The sequence below is a fragment of the Theropithecus gelada genome, chromosome 8 (genome assembly GCF_003255815.1).
Source record: "Theropithecus gelada isolate Dixy chromosome 8, Tgel_1.0, whole genome shotgun sequence".
In the NCBI taxonomy this organism is placed as follows: domain Eukaryota; kingdom Metazoa; phylum Chordata; class Mammalia; order Primates; family Cercopithecidae; genus Theropithecus; species Theropithecus gelada.
In genome coordinates, this window is record NC_037676.1 from 46,853,005 (window position 1) to 46,864,835 (window position 11,831).

Genomic DNA, 11,831 nt, shown 5'->3' on the forward strand with positions numbered 1-11,831 from the left:
CCAGCCTGGGCGACAGAGCGAGACTCCGTCTCAAAAAAAAAAAAAGACAGAGTTTCACTCTTACCACCCAGCTAGAGTGCAGTGGTGCAATCTCTGCTCACTGCAATCTCCACTTCCTGGTTTCAAGGTATTCTCCAGCCTTAGCCTCTCTAGTAGCTGGGATTACAAGCATGCCACCACCACGCCTGGCTAATTTTTGTACTTTTAGTAGAGATGGGGTTTTACCATCTTGGCCAGGCTGCCCTCAAACTCCTGACCTCAGGTGATCCGCCTGCCTCAGCCTCCTCAAAGTGCTGCGGTTACAGACTTGAGCCACCGCACCTAGCGGCATTTGTCTTCGATTTCTGTTTTTTGTTTTTTGGGTTTTTTGTTTTTTTTTTTTTTTTTTTTTTTAACGAGACAGAGTCTTGCTCTGTTGCCAAGGCTGGAGTGCAGTGGCACAATCTCGGCAGGTTCAAGCAATTCTCCTGCCTCAGACTCCTGAGTAGCTGGGATTACAGGAGCCGCCAACACACCCGGCTAGTTTTTGTATTTTTCGTAGAGATGGGGTTTCTCTATTTCTGTTTTTGGTCACAAGTGAATGTTCAATCTTATCAGTCCTTTTTCTGCTTCTATTGAGACAAGATTCATTAGCCTCTCTAATAGTTAATGTATTGTGTAACACAGGTGTATGTAGTTTAACTGCAGGGATATGTTCTTTTTTTTTTTTTTTTTTTTTTTTTCTCCCCCTGAGACAGAGTCTCACTCCGTTGCCCAGGCTGGAGTGCAGTGGCACAATCTCAGCTCACTGCAAACTTCATCTCCCATGTTCAAGCAATTCTCCTGCCTCAGCCTCCAGAGTATAGCTGGGATTACAGGTGTGCACCTGTTAATTTGTTCTATTTTTAGTAGAGTCAGAGTTTTACCATGTTGGCCATGCTGGTCTCGAACTCCTGACCTCAAGTGATCCATCCACCTCAGCCTCCCAAAGTGCTGGGATTACAAGCGTGAGCCACTGCGCCCCACCTTACAGGAATATGTTGTGAGAAATGTGTTGTTAGGCAATTTTGCTGTTGTATGAACATTGTAGAGTGTAATGTGTAATTAGATAAACCTAGATGGCAGAGCCTGCTACACATCTAGGCCATGTGATACAGCCTATTGCTCCAGGCTACAAGTCTGCCCATGTTACTATACTGAATACTGAAGGCAGTTGTAACACGATGGTAAGTGTTTGCGTATCTAAACATAGAAGAGATACAGAAAAGGCAGGGTGCCATGGCTCACTCCTGTCATCCCAGCACTTTGGGAGGCTGAGGCGAGTGGATCACCTGAGGTCAGGAGTTTGAGACCAGCCTGGCCAACGTGGTGAAACCCCATCTCTACTGAAAATACAAAAACTAGCTGGTGTGGTGGTGCACCCCTGTAATCCCAGCTACTTGGGAGGCTGAGGCAGGAGGATAGCTTGAACCCAGGAGGTGGGGGTTGCAGTGAGCCAAGATGGTACCGCTGCACTCCAGCCTGGGTGACAAGAACGAAACTCTATCTCAAAAAATAACAATAATAGAAGGACTACAATCTTAAAATATAATGAATAAGCCAGTAACATAGTCATTTATTATTATGTACTGCACATAAATTATATGTGCTACACCTTTATACAACTGGTAGCATCACATGTAACAATGTACTACAGCATGACAGCTAAGCTGTCACTAGGCAATAGGCATTTTTCAGCTCCATTATACTCAATGGGACCACCCACCATTGTGTATGTGGTCTGCTGACTGAAAGGTCTACAGCAGCACATGACTGTATTTGATTTTCTAGCATACACTATACTTGCATTTCTCTGATAACTTCACCCTATTTATGATACTTTGTCCTTCTATATGTTTTGTTTTTGTTTTGTTTTGTTTTTTGGTTTTTTTTCTTTTTTGAGATGGAGTTTCACTCTTGTGGCCCAGGCAGGAGTGCAATGGCACGATCTCGGCTCACTGCAACCTCCGCCTCCTGGGTTCAAACAATTCTCCTGCCTCAGCCTCCCGAGTAGCTGGGATACAAGCACCCACCACCACGCCCGGCTAATTTTTGTGTTTTCAGTAGAAACAGGGTTTCACCATGTTGGCCAGGCTGCTCTTGAACTCCTGACCTCAGGTGATCTGCTGTCCTTGGCCTCCTAAAGTGCTGGGATTACAGACGTGAGCCACCATGCCCGGTCACTACTGTACATTTCAAGACCCCCAGTGGATACCTGAAACCTGAGTACCAAATTGTATATATATTGGTTTTTTCTTATTTATATATACATACATACAAAGTTTTAATTTACAAATTAGGCACAGTAAGAGGTTAGCAACTAATAAAATACTGTGTATGCAGTACTTTTTTTTTTCTTTTTTTTTTTTTTTTTTTAGACGGAGTTTTTCTCAGTGACCCAGGCTGGAGTGCAGTGGCGCGATCTCTGCTCACTGCAAACTCGGCCTCCCAGGTTCAAGCAATTCTGCCTCAGCCTCCTGAGTAGCTGGGATTACAGGCATGCACCACCGTGCCCGGCTAATTTTTGTATTCATAGTAGAGAGAGGGTTTCACCATGTTGGTCAGGCTGGTCTCGAACCCCTGACCTTGTGATCCACCTGCCTCAGCCTCCCCAAGTGCTAGGATTACAGGTGTGCGTCACTGTGCCCAGCATAGTACTTTCTTTTCCACTTTTTTATTTGTGTTTTGTAGAGACAGGGTCTCACTGTGTTGCCCAGGCTGGTATTGAGCTCCTGGCCTCCAGCAATCCTCCTGAATATGGTCTGAAAATATTTCATGGTAGTGTGTGCTGTGGGTAACTGTGTTCTCAAAGCAAAAGCATAGAAAAGGGTGTACTACTGTATTATATTGTAAGATTCATTGATGTTTGTAGTTCATTTTTCTCACTGTATGTTATTTTATTAGATGGATATGCTTCAATTTATCCACTATTCGGGTCATTTAAGTTTTGGGGCTATTAATAGCCAAAAAATGAACATTCTGTGTGTCTCTTTTGGTGCAATTTTGCTCACATATCTAATGGGTATATACTTAAAAGTGAAATTACTGGACTTGCAGTACGAACATACTGCAAAGCTCACAAATATATGGAACTTGAATAGAACACTGAACCAGTGGGTCAAAGAAGAAATTACAAGAGAAATTAGAAAATACCTTGAGAAGGGTGAAAATAAAAAGACAACATACCAAAATTTATGCAGCGGAAGCTCTGCTCGGGAATATTTGTAGCTGTAAACACCTACATTAAAATATCTCAAACCAATACATAATTGTATACCTTAAGAAACACACAAAAAAAACTAAATAAAAAGTTAGCAGAAGGAAGGCCATAATACAGATTAGAGTCAAGGTAGGCCGGGCGCAGTGACTCACGCCTGTAACCCCAGCATTTTGAGAGGTGGAGGCAGGTGGATCACTTGAGAGCAGGAGTTCAAGACCAGTGTGGCCAACATGGTGAAACCCCATCTCTACTAAAACTACAAAAATTAGCTGGGTGTTGTGGTGCATACCTGTAATCCTAGCTACTAGGGAGGCTGAAGCATGAGAATCGCTTGAACCTGGGAGGTGGAGGTTGCAGTGAACCAAGATCACGCCAGTTCACTCTAGCCTGGGCAACAGAGTGAGACTCCATCTCTAAATAAATAGATAAATAAATTGGCTGGGTGTGGTGGCTCACGCCTGTAATCCCAACACTTTGGGAGGCCGAGGTGGGCAGATCACCCGAGGTCAGGATATTGAGAACAGCCTGACCGACATGGTGAAACCCTGTCTCTACTAAAAATACAAAAATTAGCTAGGCATAGTGGCGGGTGCCTATAACCCCAGCTACTTGGGAGACTGAGGCAGAAGAATCGCTTGAACACGGGAGGTGGAGGTTGCAGTGAGCCGACATTGCACCACTGCACTCCAGCCTTGGCGACAGAGTGAGACTCTGTTTATTTCAAAAAACAAAAAAATAAACCGGTCGTGGTGGCTCATGCCTGTAATCCCAGCACTCTGGGAGGCCAAGGCAGGCAAATCATCTGAGATCAGGAATTTGCTACTCAGGAAGGCTGAGGCGGGAGAATCACTTGAACCCAGGAGGCAGAGGTTGCGGTGAGCTGAGATAGTGCCACTGCACTCCAGCCTGGGTAACTAGAGCAAAACTCGGTTAAACAAACAGTTAAGGATGGCTGGGCACCGTAGCTCACGCCTGTAGTCCCAGCACTTTGAGAGGCCAAGACAGATGGATCACAAGATCGGGAGACCGAGATCATCCTGGCTAACACAGTGAATCACCATCTCTACTAAAAATACAAAAAATTAGCTGGGCGTGGTGGCAGGCACCCGTAGTCCCAGCTACTTGGGAGGCTGAGGCAGGAGAATCACTTGAACTTGGGAGGCGGAGGTTGCAGTGAGCTGAGACCACGCCACTGCACTCCAGCCTGGGTGACGCAGCGAGGCTCCATCTTAAAAAAAAAAAAAGATAGGACATGACTACCGACTTTACAGAAGAATTATCACACACTACTGTGAGCAACTGTTTGCCAAAAAATTGGATAATATAGATGAATTCCTAGAAACACACTACCAAAACTGATTCATAAAGAAACAGAAAATTAATTAGTCCTGCAACAAGTGAAACTGAAACAATCAAAAAGTTCCCAACAAAGAAAAGTCCAAGACCAAATAACTTCACTGGTGAATTTTTTTTTTTTTTTTTGAGACAGTCTTGCTCTGTTGCCCAGGCTGGAGTGCAGTGGTGCGATCTCAGCTCACTGCAAGCTCTGCCTCCCAGGTTCACACCATTCTCCTGCCTCAGCCTCCTGAGTAGCTGGAACTACAGGTGCCCGCCACCACACCCGGCCAATTTTTTTGTATTTTTAGTAGAGACGGGGTTTCACTGTGTTAGCCAGATGGTCTCTATCTCCTGACATAGTGATCCGCCTGCCTCGGCCTACCAGAGTGCTGGGATTACAGGCGTGAGCCTCTGCGCCCCAGCCATTTTTTTTTTGAGATGGAGTCTCACTTTGTCACCTGCACTGGAGTGCAGTGTCACCATCTCAGCTCACTGTAACCTCCGCCTCCCAGGTTCAAGCAATTCTCCCGCCTCAGCCTCCCGAGTAGCTGGGATTATAGGCGCTGACCACTATGCCCAGCTAATTTTTTGTATTTTTTTTTTTTTTTTTTTTTTTTTTTTTTTTTTTTTGAGACGGAGTCTTGCTCTGTCGCCCAGGCTGGAGTGCAGTGGCCGGATCTCTCAGCTCACTGCAAGCTCCGCCTCCCGGGTTCACGCCATTCTCCTGCCTCAGCCTCCCGAGTAGCTGGGACTACAGGCGTCCGCCACATTGCCCGGCTAGTTTTTTGTTATTTTTTTAGTAGAGACGGGGTTTCACCATGTTAGCCAGGATGGTCTCGATCTCCTGACCTCGTGATCCACCCGTCTCGGCCTCCCAAAGTGCTGGGATTACAGGCTTGAGACACCGCGCCCGGACATTTTTTGTATTTTTAGTACGAAATTTCATTATGTTGGTCAGGCTGGTCCCGATCTCCTGACCTCGTGATCCACCTGTCTCAGCCTCCCAAACTGCTGGGAATACAGGCATGAGCCACCGCACCCGACCTTCACTGGTGAATTCTAACAAACATAAAAGAAAATGAAGACTAATCTTTCTCAGGCCAGGCATGGTGGCTCACTCCTGTAATTCCAGCACTTTAGGAGGCCAAGGCAGGCAGATCATCTGAGGTCAGGAGTTTGAGACAAGCCTTGCCAAGGTGGTAAAAGCCTGTCACTACTAAAAATACAAAAATTAGCCAAGCATGGTGGTGGGCGCCTGTAATCCCAGCTACTCAGGAGGCTGAGACCGGAGAATCACTTGAACCTGGGAGGTGGAGGTTGCGGTGAGCCGAGATCGTGCCATTGCACTCCAGCCTGGGTGACGAGCAAAACTCTGTCTAAAAAAAAAAAAAAAAAAAAAAGACTAATCTTTCTCAAACTTCATTTTAAAATGAATAGGAGGCCGGGCACGGTGACTCAAGCCTGTAATCCCAGCACTTTGGGAGGCCGAGACGGGCGAATCACGAGGTCAGGAGATCGAGACCATCCTGGCTAATCCGGTGAAACCCCGTCTCTACTAAAAATAGCCCGCCTCAGCCTCCCAAAGTGCTGGGATTACAGGCGTGAGCCACCACGCCCAGCCTGCTTGCTCTCTTTCTTTCTCTCTATTTATTTATTTATTTATTTTATTTACTTATTTTTAATAGAGACAGAGTCTCGTTCTATAGTCCAGGCTGGAGTGCAGTGGTGCGATCACAGCTCACTGCAGCCTTGACCTTCCAGGCTTAAGTGATCCTCCCACTTCGGTCTCCCGAGTAGTTGGAATTACAGGTGCTCCCCACCAAACCCTGCTAATTTTTGTATTTTTTGTAGCGATGGGGGTCTCGCTATGTTGCCCAGGCTGATCTCAAACTCTTGAGCTTGAGCGATCCTCCCGCTCTTGGCCTCCCAAAGTGCTGGGATTCCAGGCCTGAGTCACTGTGCCTGGCCCCTTATTTCTGTTTCTGGTTACGTCCTATCCATTCTTCAAGGATACCTCTCCGGGAAGTGCTCCCTGCTCCTCAGTCTGCACCCCTCTCTCCCCGACACCCCTGCTCTTCCGGTGCCCTTTTTCTCCACGGCTCAGCCTTGTTCACAAGGGGTTTGGGGTGTCTGTACCCTGGTTTGTCCCCTATTTAAAGACTAAGGGCTGGCTGGGCGCAGTGGCTCACGCCTGTCATCCCAACACTTTGGGAGGCCGAGGCGGGCTGAGAGATCGAGACCATCCTGGCTAACACAGTGAAAGCCCGTCTCTACTAAAAATACAAAAATTTAGCTGGGCGTGGTAGCGGGCGCCTGTAGTCCAGCAGGCTGCAGCAGGAGAATGGTGTGAACCCGGGAGGCGGAGCTTGCAATGAGCCGAGATTGCGCCACTGCACTCCAGTCTGGGGGACAGAGGCAGACTCCGTCTAAAAAAAAAAAAATAAACAATGCAGAACTGGCCGGGCACAGTGGCTCACGCCTGTAATCCTACCACTTTGGGAGGCTGAGGTGGATGGATCGCCTGAGGTCAGGAGTTCAAGACCAGCCTGGCCAATGTGGTGAAACCCTGTCTCTACTAAAAATATAAAACTTAGCTGGGCGTGGTGGTGGGTACCTATAATCCCAGCTACTCGGGAGGCTGAGGCAGGAGAATTGCTTGAACCCAGGAGGCAGAGGTTGCAGTGAGCCCAGATCACACCATTGCACTCCAGCCTGGGTAACAAGAGTGAAACAAGTCTCAAAAAAAACAAAACAAAACTGTAGAACAATGTATTTTATTAATATAGATGCAAAAATCCTAAACAAAACACCTTTTCATGAGAAAAACCCAAGCGCAGAAGAAAACTAACTCAACATTATAAGGGCCATATTAAAAAGCCCACATTTCACCAGGCGTGGTGGCTAATGCCTGTAATCCCAGCCTCAGCCTTTGGGAGGCCTAGGCGGGTGGATCACTTGAGGTCAGGAGTTCGAGACCAGCCTGACCAAGATGGTGAAACCCTGTCTCACCATGTATACAAATACTCATTTTGTATTTCTAAAACTACAAAAATTAGCCGGGCGTGGTGGTGCACGCATGTAGTCCCAGTTACTTGGGAGGCTGATGTAGGCGAATCGCTTGAATTCAGGAGGCAGAGGTTGCAGTGAGGTGAGATCATGCCACTGCGCTCCAGCCTGGGCGACAGAGTGAGATTCTGTCTAAAAAAAAAAAAAAAAAACACACATTAACATTATATTCAGTGGTGAAAGACTGAAAGCTTGTCACCTAAGATCTAGAAACAAGACAAGAATGCTTGCTGTTGCCGCTTCTACTGAACCAAATACTGGAAGTTCTAGTCAGAGCAATTTAGCAAGAAATTGCTAAATTGCTTCACTTCCATCCAAATTGGAGGTGAAGAAGTAGAACCATCTCTGTTCACTTCTATATAGAATATATAAAAGTATATATTCTATATAGAAAAACGGCCAGGCCAGCCAGAAAAATTATGGCTCATGCCTGTAATCCCAGCACTTTGGGAGGCTGAAGCAGGCAAATCACGAGGTCAGGAGTTTGAGACAAGCTTGGCCAATATGGTGAAACCCCGTCTCTACTAAAAATACAAAAATTAGCTGGGCGTGGTGGCTCACGCCTGTAGTCCCAGCTACTTGGGAGGTTGAAGCAGAAGAATCACTTGAACCCGGGAGGCAGAGGTTGCAGTGAGCCAAGATTGCGCCACTGCACTCCAACCTGGTGACAGAGCAAGACTCCATCTCAAAAAGAAAAAAGAGGCCGGGCGCAGTGGCTCACGCCTGTAATCCCAGCACTCTGGGAGGCCGAGGTGGGCGGATCATGAGGTCAGGAGATCGAGACCATCCTGGCTAATACAGTGAAACCCCGTCTCTACTAAAAACTACAAAAAATTAGCCGGGCATGGTGGCAGGCTCCTGTATCCCCAGCTACTCGGGAGGCTGAGGCAGGGGAATAGCGTGAACCTGGGAGGCGGAGCTTGCAGTGAGCCGAGATGGTGCCACCGCACTCCAGCCTGGGCGACAGAGTGAGACTCCGTCTCAAAAAAAAAAAGAAGAAAAAAGAAAAACCTAAAGAATACACAGTGTTCGTTTATAAATGAATTCAGCAAAGTTGCAGGATATAAAACACACGAATCTGTTGTATTTCTGTATACTGTCAATAAGTAAATCAAAGAGGGATATAAGAAAACAATTCCATCTTCAGTAGCATCAAAAAGAATAAATACTTACGGGCCAGGTGATGTGGCTCATGCCTGTAATCCCAACACTTTGAGAGGCCAAGGCAGGTGGATCATTGGAGGTCAGGAGTTCAAGACCAGCCTGGCCAACATGGTGAAACCCAGTCTTTACTAAAAACGAAAAAAAATTAGCTGGGCATGGTGGCGCTCTCCTCTAATCCTGGCTACTGGGGATGCTGAGGTAGGAGAATCGCTTGAACTCTGGAGGCAGAGGTTGCAGTGAGCCGATATCATGCCACTGCACTCCTGCCTGGATGACAGAGCAAAACTCCACCTGAAACAAAACAAAACAAAAAAGAACAAATATGTATAAATAAGGAGGTGCAAAATGTGCATGCTGAAAATATTGCTGAAAGAAATAAAAGAAGTCCTAAAACAGGCATCTCATGTTCATGGACCAGAAGATGCTATTGTTAAGATAGCAATACCACACAAAGCACAAAGTCATAAAAATAAGTTGAACTTCATTGAAACAAAAGGCTTCAATGAAATGAAAAGAACTGCCAGGCGCAGTGGCTCACGCCTGTAATCCTAGCACTTTGGGAGGTTGAGGCTGGCGGATCACCTGAGGTCAGGAGTTTGAGACCAGCCTGGCCAACATGTTCAAACCCCATCTCTACCAAAAATACAAAAATTAGCTGGGCCTGGTGGCAGGCACCTGTAATCCCAGCTACCTAGGAGGCTGAGGCACGAGAATCGCTGGAACCCGGGAGGTGGAGGCTGCAGTGAGCCAAAATCGCGCCAGACTTGGAGCGAGACTCCATCTTAAAAAAAAAAAGAAGCCGGGCGCGGTGGCTCAAGCCTGTAATCCCAGCACTTTGGGAGGCCGAGACGGGCGGATCACGAGGTCAGGAGATCAAGACCATCCTGGCTAACACGGTGAAACCCCGTCTCTACTAAAAATACAAAAAACTAGCCGGGCGAGGTGGCGGGCGCTTGTAGTCCCAGCTACTCGGGAGGCTGAGGCAGGAGAATGGCGTAAACCCAGGAGGCGGAGCTTGCAGTGAGCTGAGATCTGGCCACTGCACTCCAGCCTGGGCGACAGAGCGAGACTCCGCCTCAAAAAAAACGAGAAAAACAAAAAAAAAAAAAAAAGAAAAGAAGAAGAAAGAAAAGAAATAAAAAAAACTTGTGTATCAAAGGACGCTATCAAGAGGAAATGGCATATTTGCACATAATTTACAAAATAAATTTTTTAAAATATGATAAGACAGCCTGCAGGATGGGAGAACATATCTGCAAGTCATCTGATATGGGATTAATACTCAGAATATATAAAGTACTGCAACTCAGCAACAAAAACAGATACCCCAATTTGAAAATGGACAAAGGACTTAAATAGATACTTCTCCAAAGAAGGTATATAAATGGCCTACCTACTCCAGGGGCTTACGTGGGAAGATTGCTTGAGCCCAGGGGGTCAAGGCTGCAGTAAGCCATGAACAGTGTCACTGCATTCCAACCTGGATGACAGAGCAAGACGCTGTCTCTAAAAAACAATAAATGAAAAATTTAAACGGTAGAAGTTATCGGAGCCTGAGGGTAGAGGGGACGTAAAGTTTTTGTTTAATGACTACAGAATTTCTGTCTGAGATGATAAAAAAAAGTTCTGAAAATAGTGGTAAAAGCTGCCCAACATTCTGAATATAGATAATGCCGTGGACTTGTACACTTAATGATTAAAATAGTCAGTTTTGGCCGGGTGTGGTGGCTCACCTGTAACGCCAGCACTTTTGGGGGACTGAGGTGGGTGGATCACAAGGTCAGGAGACAGAGACCAGCCTGGCCAACATGGTGAAACCCTGTCTCTACTAAAACTACACAAATTATGTAGGCCGAGGCTGGCGGATCACCTGAGGTCAGGAGTTCAAGACCAGCTCGACTAACGGAGAAATCCCGTCTCTACTAAAAATACAAAATTAGCCGGGCGTGGTGGTGCATGCCTGTAATCCCAGCTACTCTGGAGGCTGAGGCAAGAGAATCACTTGAACTCAGGAGGCGGAGGTTGTGGTGAGCCAAGATCATGCCATTGCACTCCAGCCTGGGGCAACAAGAGTGAAACTCCATCTCAAAAAACAAAAAAACAAAAAACTGGGCACGGTGGCTCAAACCTGTAATCCCAGCACTTTGGGAGGCCGAGGTGGGCGGATCACAAGGTCAGGAGATGGAGACCATCCTGGCCAACATGGTGAAACCCCGTCTCTACTAAAAATATAAAATATTATGCAGATGTATGTGGTGGCACGAGCCTGTAATCCCAGCTACTTGGCAGGCTGTGGTGGTGTACACCTGTAATCCCAGCTACTAGAGAGGCTGAGGCAGGAGAATCGCTTGAACCCCGGAGACAGAGGTTGCAGTGAGTGGAGATCGTGCTGCTGCACTCTAGCGTGGGCAACAGAGCAAGACTCCATCTCAAAAAAAAAAAAGTAAGTTTTGGTTGGGCATGGTGACTCATGCCTTTAATTCCAGCACTTTGGGAAGCCAAGGCAGGCAGATCACCTGAGGTCAGGAGTTCGAGACCAGCCTGGCCAACATGGTGGAACCCCGTCTCTGCTAAAATTACAAAAATTAACCGGGCGTGGTGGCAGGCGCCTGTGATCCCAGCTACTCCGGAGGCTGAGGCAGGAGAATCACTTGAACCTGGGAGGTGGAGGTTGCAGTGAGCTGAGATTGTACCATTGCACTCCAGCTTGGGTGACAAAGTAAAAAAGAAAGAAAGAAAAAAAGTTTTGAAATGAAGGGAGAAAATCTTCGTGATTTTGTCTCAGGAAAGAATTATAGTAGCATGATGGGTAAGAGAAAAACAAGTTGGATTTGATAAAAAATAAGAACTTTTGCACCTTAGAACACACCATGGGCCGGGCGCGGTGGCTCAAGCCTGTAATCCCAGCACTTTGGGAGGCCGAGACGGGTGGATCACGAGGTCAGGAGATCGAGACCATCCTGGCGAACACGGTGAAACCCCGTCTCTACTAAAAAATACAAAAAACTAGCCGGGCGAGGTGGCG

At 46.8% G+C, this 11,831-nt stretch overlaps 1 pseudogene across 1 annotated transcript in view; it reads right to left on the reverse strand.

Moving 5' to 3' along the window:
- Positions 1-6,569: 6,569 nt before the first annotated feature.
- LOC112630153 overlaps positions 6,570-11,831 on the reverse strand; it is a 103,651-nt pseudogene continuing 98,389 nt past the window's right edge. The window contains exon 5 of the transcript XR_003120820.1: positions 6,570-6,681. The product of XR_003120820.1 is annotated as a chymotrypsinogen B2-like (transcript). The remainder of the gene's footprint in view (positions 6,682-11,831) is intronic.